This window comes from Schistocerca americana, chromosome 9, assembly GCF_021461395.2.
Source record: "Schistocerca americana isolate TAMUIC-IGC-003095 chromosome 9, iqSchAmer2.1, whole genome shotgun sequence".
NCBI lineage: Eukaryota > Metazoa > Arthropoda > Insecta > Orthoptera > Acrididae > Schistocerca > Schistocerca americana.
In genome coordinates this window covers 228,921,959-228,929,675 of record NC_060127.1, presented here as the reverse complement: position 1 = coordinate 228,929,675, position 7,717 = coordinate 228,921,959, and positions in this window count along the sequence as shown.

Below are 7,717 nucleotides of genomic sequence, written 5' to 3'. Positions count from 1 at the left end.
ACGATGAAACACAGAAATTGCATCGTTATTAAATACAAAAGGCGCAATGCCGACTTAAGTACAAGAAGACTGACTCTTCTTACTGACTACGCTTGAACCATTCTTGTGACACTAGTTATAGATTCCGATGCTTCACTTCAGGTTTACTGTATCCCTTGGACCTACTTATTGACGATGAAACACAGAAATTGCATCGGAGTTAACTATAAAAGGCACAATGCCGACTAAAGTACAAGAAGACTGACTCTTCTTATTATCTATGTTTGAACCATTCCTGTGACACTAGTTATAAATCCCGATGCTTCACTTCAGGTTTACTGTATTCCTCAGACCTTCTTATTGACGGTGAAACACAGATAATGCATCGGAATAAAAAACAAAAGGCACAATGCCGACTTAAGTACAAGAAGACTGACTCTTCCTACTGTCTATGTTTTTGAACCATTCCTGTGACACTAGTTATAGATTCCGATGCTTCACTTCAGGTTTACTGTATCCCTTGGACCTTCTTATTGACGATGAAACACAGAAATTGCATCGGAATTAAATAGAAAACCCACAATGCCGACTTAAGTACAAGAAGACTGACTCTCCCTACTGTCTATGTTTTGAACCATTCCTGTGACACTAGTTATAGATTCCGATGCTTCACTTCATGTTTAATGTATCCCTTGGTCCTTCTTGTTGACGATGAAACACAGAAATTGCATCGGAATTAAATACAAAAGGCACAATGCCGACTTAAGTACAAGAAGACTGACTCTTCATACTGACTATGTTTTGATTCATTCCTGTGACACTAGTTATAGATTCCAATGCTTCACTTCAGGTTTACTTTATCCCTTTGAACCCCTTATTGACGATGAAACCTTGAAATTGCATCCGAATTAAATACAAAAGGCACAATGCCGACTTAAGTGCAAGAAGACTGACTCTTCTTACTGACTATGTTTTGAACCATTCCTGTGACACTAGTTATAGATTCAGATGCTTCACTCCCGGTTTACTGAATCCCTTGGACCTTCTTATTGACGATGAAACACAGAAATTGAATGGGAATTAAATACAAAAGGCACAATGCCGACTTAAGTACAAGATGACTGACTCATCCTAACTGACTATGTTTTGAACCTTTCCTGTGACACTAGTTATAGATTCCGATGCTTCACTCCAGGTTTACTTTATCCCTTGGACTTTCTTATTGACGATGAAGCATAGATATTGCAGCGGAATTAAATACAAAAGGCACAATGCCGACTTAAGAACAAGAAGACGGGCTCTTCTTACCGTCTATGTTTTGAACCTTTCCTGTGTGACCAGTTTCAGATTACGATGCTTCACGTCAGGTTTACTGTATCCCTTGGACCTTCTTATTAACGATGAAACATAGAAATTGCATCGGAATTAAATACTAAATGCACAATGCCGTCATAAGTACACGAAGACTGACTCTTCTTACTGTCTGTTATGAACCTACCCTGTGAGACGTGTTTTAGACTCCAGTGCTTCACCTCGGGTCTACTGTATCCCTTGGACATTCTTATTGACGATGACACAAAAAAATTGCATCGGAATTAAATACAAAAGGCATAATGCCGACTTAAGAACAAGAAGACTGACTCTTCTTACTGTCTATGTTTTGAATGTTTCCTGTGAGACCAGTTTTAGAATACGATGCTTCACTTCAGGTTTACTGTATCCATTGGGCCTTCTTATTGACGATGAAACACAGAAATTGCATCGGAATTAAATAGAAAGGTCTCAATGCCGACATAAGTACAAGAAGACAGACTCTTCTTACTGTCTATGTTTTGAACCATTCATGTGACACTAGTTATAGATTCCGATGCTTCACTCCAGGTTTTCTGTATCCCTTGGACCTTCGCATTGACGATGAAACACAGAAATTGCATCGGAATTCAATACAAAAGGCACAATGCCGCCTTAAGTACAGATGATGATGATGATGATGATTAGTGTTTTAGGGCGCACAACAGCGAGGTTATCAGCGCCCGTTCCCAAAAGTTCAATTCAGAGCCGAATCGTGAGAGAAGTGGTATTGTTCAAATTGCAAGATTGGACACAGCACATCAAAACAGGGAGATAAAACTAAAAATAAAATAGCAGTACAAACAGGGAAAAATAAGTAACGGTGGCTGAGTGACCACTTATGGGTGACCAAACCACTGGACAGCACATTAAGACTTCAATCCCAATATTTTGGGAAGAAGGCCAGACAACACACAAAAACGTAAAACTCTAGTGACACTCGCCTCATTATTAGTTAAAAGAGAGGGTAGGTCCGGTGGGAAACTGAAATCTTCCCTCAAACCTGCATATAAAACACACTCAGTTACAATATGCCGTATCGACAGCTGTGCCCCACATGTCTGACACGTTGGTGGCTCCTCACGAAGTAACAGAAAACCATGAGTCAAAGGACAATGTCCTATTCTAAGCCGTGTAAGGGCGACTTCCTCAGCGCGTCGTTGTCGGAAGGAGGTGAGCCACGGTCGGACAGAATCCTTCACCGCTCGCAACTTATTATCCCTCACGTCCAGCCACTGAGCCTCCCACCAACGCATTACCTTCCGAGTCACGAAAGACATAATGGCCTGCAGGGGGACGGAACAGCGAGCAGGAGGTGGGATGGAGCAAGCCTCCTTAGCAGCCGCATCTGCAAGTTCATTTCCAGGAATCCCTACGTGCCCTGGAACCCAGCAGAAAATCACATCCTTACCCTGCTGTTGCAAGAGCAGGAGTGCGTCCTGCACCTCTTGCACCATCCGATCTGCAGGGTACATTTGTTGAAGAGCGTGTAGAGCACTTTGGGAATCGGAGCAGATGATGAATTTCGTGCCACGATGTCGGCGCATATGCTCTAATGCTTGCAGAATGGCAAACAGTTCTGCGTAGTAAACTGAGAACTAATCTGGGAGCCCTATCCGATGGACAGTATGGGGAAACACAAAGGACTGACTCTTCTTACTGACTATGTTAGAACCATTCCTGTGACACTAGTTATAGATTCCGATGCTTCACTTCAGATTTACTGTATCCCTCAAACGTTCTTATTGACGATGAAACACAGATATTGCGTCGGAATTAAATACATAAGGCACAATGCCGAATTAAGTACAAGAAGACTGACTCTTCTAACTGTCTATGTTTTGAACCACTCCTGTGACACTAGTAATAGATTCCGATGCTTCACTCTAGGTTTACTGTATCCCTAGGACGTTCTTATTGACGATGAAACACAGGAAATGCATCGGAATTAAATATAAAAGGCACAATGCCGACTTAAGTACAAGAAGACTGACTCATCTTACTGTCTATGATTTGAACCATTCCTGTGACACTAGTTACAGATTCCGATGCTTCTCTCCAGGTTTACTGTCTCCCTTGGACCTACTTATTGACGATGAAACACAGAAATTGCATCGGAATTAAATACAAAAGGCACAATGCCGACTTAAGTACAAGAAGACTGACTCTTCTTACTGACTATGCTTTGAACCATTCCTGTGACACTAGTTACAGATTCCGATGGTTCACTTCAGGTTTACTGTATCCCTTGGCCCTTCTTATTGACGATGAAACACAGCTATTGCATCGGAATTAAATTGAGAAGGCCCAATGCCGACTTAAGTACAAGAAGACTGATTCTTACTACTATCTATGTTTGTACCATTCCTGTGACACTAGTTATAGATTCCAATGCTTTACTTCAGGTTTACTGTATCCATCTGACCTTATTGACGATGAAAGACAGAAATTGCAACGGAATTAAATACAAAGGGACAATGCCGACTTAAGTACAAGAAGACTGACTCTTCTTACTGACTATGTTTTGAACCATTCTTGTGACACTAGTTATAGATTCCGATGCTTCACTCCAGATTTACTGTATCCCTTGGACCTTCTTATTGACGATGAATTACAGAAATTGCATCGGAATTAAATACAAAAGGCACAATGCCGACTTAAGTACAAGAAGACTGACTCTTCTTACTGACTATGTTTTGAACCATTCTCGTGACACTAGTTAGAGATTCCGATGCTTCACTCCAGATTTACTGTATCCCTTTGACCTTCTCATTGACGATGAAACACAGAAATTGCATCGGAATTAGATACAAAAGGCACAAGGCCGACTTAAGTACAAGAAGACTGACTCTTCTTACTGACTATGTTTTCAACCATTCCTGTGACACTAGTTATAGATTCCGATGCTTCACTCCAGGTTTACTGTATCCCTTGGACCTCCTTATTGACGATGAAACACAGAAATTGCATCGGAATAAAATACAAAAGGCACAATGCCGACTTAAGTACAAGAAGACTGACTCTTCTTACTGTCTATGCTTTGAACCATACCAGTGACACTAGTTATAATTTCCGATGCTTCACTCCAGGTTTACTGTATCCCTTGGACCTCCTTATTGACGATGAAACACAGAAATTGCATCGGAATAAAATACAAAAGGCACAATGCCGACTTAAGTACAAGAAGACAGACTCTTCTTACTGTCTATGCTTTGAACCATTCCTGTGACACTAGTTATAGATTCCGATGCCTCACTTCAGGTTTACTGTATCCCTTGTACCTTCTTATTAACGATGAAACACAGAAATTGCATCGGAATTTAATACTAAATGCACAATGCCGTCATAAGTACACGAAGACTGACTCTTCTTACTGTCTGTTATGAACCGACCTTGTGAGACCAGTTTTAGATTCCAGTGCTTCACCTCAGGTTTACTGTATCCCTTGGGCCTCCTTATTGACGATGAAACAAAAAAATTACATGGGAATGAAATACAAAAGGCACAATGCCGACTTAGAACAAGAAGACTGACTCTTCTTGATGTCTATAATTTGAATGTTTCCTGTGAGACCAGTTTTAGATTACGATGCATCACTTCAGGTTTACTGTATCAATTGGGCCTTCTTATTGACGATGAAACACAGAAATTGCATCGGAATTAAATACAACGGGCTCTATGCCGACATAAATACAAGAATACTGACTCTTCTTACTGTCTATGATTTGAACCATTCATGTGACACTAGTTATGGATTCCGATGCTTCACTCCATTTTTTCTGTATCCCTTGGACCTTCTCATTGACGATGAAACACACAAATTGCATCGGAGTTAAATACAAAAGGCACAATGCCGACTTAAGTACAAGAAGACAGACTCTTCTTACTGTCTATGCTTTGAACCATTCCTGTGACACTAGTTATAGATTCCGATGCTTCAATTCAGGTTTACTGTATCCCTTGGACCTTCTTATTGACGATGAAACACAGAAATTGCATCGTTATTAAATACAAAAGGCGCAATGCCGACTTAAGTACAAGAAGACTGACTCTTCTTACTGACTATGTTTAGAACCATTCCTGTGACACTAGTTATAGATTCCGATGCTTCACTCCGGGTTTACTGAATCCCTTGGACCTTCTTATTGACGATGAAACACAGAAATTGCATCGGAATTACATACAAAAGGCACAATGCCGACTTAAGTACAAGAAGACTGACTCTTCTTACTGACTATGTTTTGAACCATTCCTGTGACACTAGTTATAGATTCCGATGCTTCACTCCAGGTTTACTGTATCCCTTGGACCTCCTTATTGACGATGAAACACAGAAATTGCATCGGAATTTAATACAAAAGGCACAATGCCGACTTAAGTACAAGAAGACTGACTCTTCTTACTGTCTATGCTTTGAACCATTCCAGTGACACTAGTTATAATTTCCGATGCTTCACTCCAGGTTTACTGTATCCCTTGGACCTTCTTATTGACGATGAAACACAGAAATTGCGTCGGAATTAAATAGTAGGCACAATGCCGACTTAAGTACACGAAGACAGACTCTTGTTACTGACTATGTTTTGAAACATTCCTGTGACACTAGTTATAGATTCCGATGCTTCACTTCAGATTTACTGTATCCCTTGGACCATTTTTTTTAACGATGAAACACAGAAATTGCATCGGAATTTAATACTAAATGCACAATGCCGTCATAAGTACACGAAGACTGACTCTTCTTACTGTCTGTTATGAAACGACCTTGTGAGACCAGTTTTAGATTCAAGTGTTTCACCGCAGGTTTACTGTATCCCTTGGACCTTCTTATTGACGATGAAACAGAAAAATTGCATCGGAATTAAATACAAAAGGCACAATGCCGACTTAAGAACAAGAAGACTGACTCTTCTTGCTGTCTAAGATTTGAATGTTTCCTGTGAGACCAGTTTTAGATTACGATGCATCACTTCCGGCTTACTGTATACATGGGAATTCGTATTGACGATGAAACACAGATATTGCATCGGAATTAAATACAAAGGGCTCAATGCCGACATAAATACAAGAAGACTGTCTCTTCTTACTGTCTATGTTTTGAACCATTCATGTGACACTAGTTATAGATTCCGATGCTTCACTCCAATTTTTCTGTATCCCTTGGACCTTCTCATTTACGATGAAACACAGAAATTGCATCGGAATTAAATACAAAAGGCACAATGCCGACTTAAGTACAAGAAGACTGACTCTTCTTACTGACTATGTTTTCAACCATTCCTGTGACACTAGTTATAGATTCCGATGCTTCACTCCAGGTTTACTGTATTCCTTGGACCTCCTTATTGACGATGAAACACAGATATTGCATCGGAATTAAATACATAAGGCACAATGCCGACTAAAGTACAAGAAGACAGACTCTTCTTACTGTGTATGCTTTGAATCATTCCTGTGACACTAGTTATAGATTCCGATGCTTCAATCCAGGTTTACTTTATCCCTTGGACATTCTTATTGACGATGAAACACAGAAATTGCATCGTTATTAAATACAAAAGGCGCAATGCCGACTTAAGTACAAGAAGACAGACTCTTCTTACTGTGTATGCTTTGAACCATTCCTGTGACACTAGTTATAGATTCCGATGCTTCACTCCAGGTTTACTTTATCCCTTGGACTTTCTTATTGACGATGAAGCATAGATATTGCATCGGAATTAAATACGAAAGGCACAATGCCGACTTAAGTACAAGAAGACTGACTCTTCATACTGACTATGTTTTGATTCATTCCTGTGACACTAGTTATAGATTCCAATGCTTCACTTCAGGTTTACTTTATCCCTTTGAACCCCTTATTGACGATGAAACCTTGAAATTGCATCCGAATTAAATACAAAAGGCACAATGCCGACTTAAGTACAAGAAGACTGACTCTTCTTACTGACTATGTTTTGAACCATTCCTGTGACACTAGTTATAGATTCAGATGCTTCACTCCCGGTTTACTGAATCCCTTGGACCTTCTTATTGACGATGAAACACAGAAATTGAATGGGAATTAAATACAAAAGGCACAATGCCGACTTAAGTACAAGATGACTGACTCATCCTAACTGACTATGTTTTGAACCTTTCCTGTGACACTAGTTATAGATTCCGATGCTTCACTCCAGGTTTACTTTATCCCTTGGACTTTCTTATTGACGATGAAGCATAGATATTGCAGCGGAATTAAATACAAAAGGCACAATGCCGACTTAAGAACAAGAAGACGGGCTCTTCTTACCGTCTATGTTTTGAACCTTTCCTGTGTGACCAGTTTCAGATTACGATGCTTCACTTCAGGTTTACTGTATCCCTTGGACCTTCTTATTAACGATGA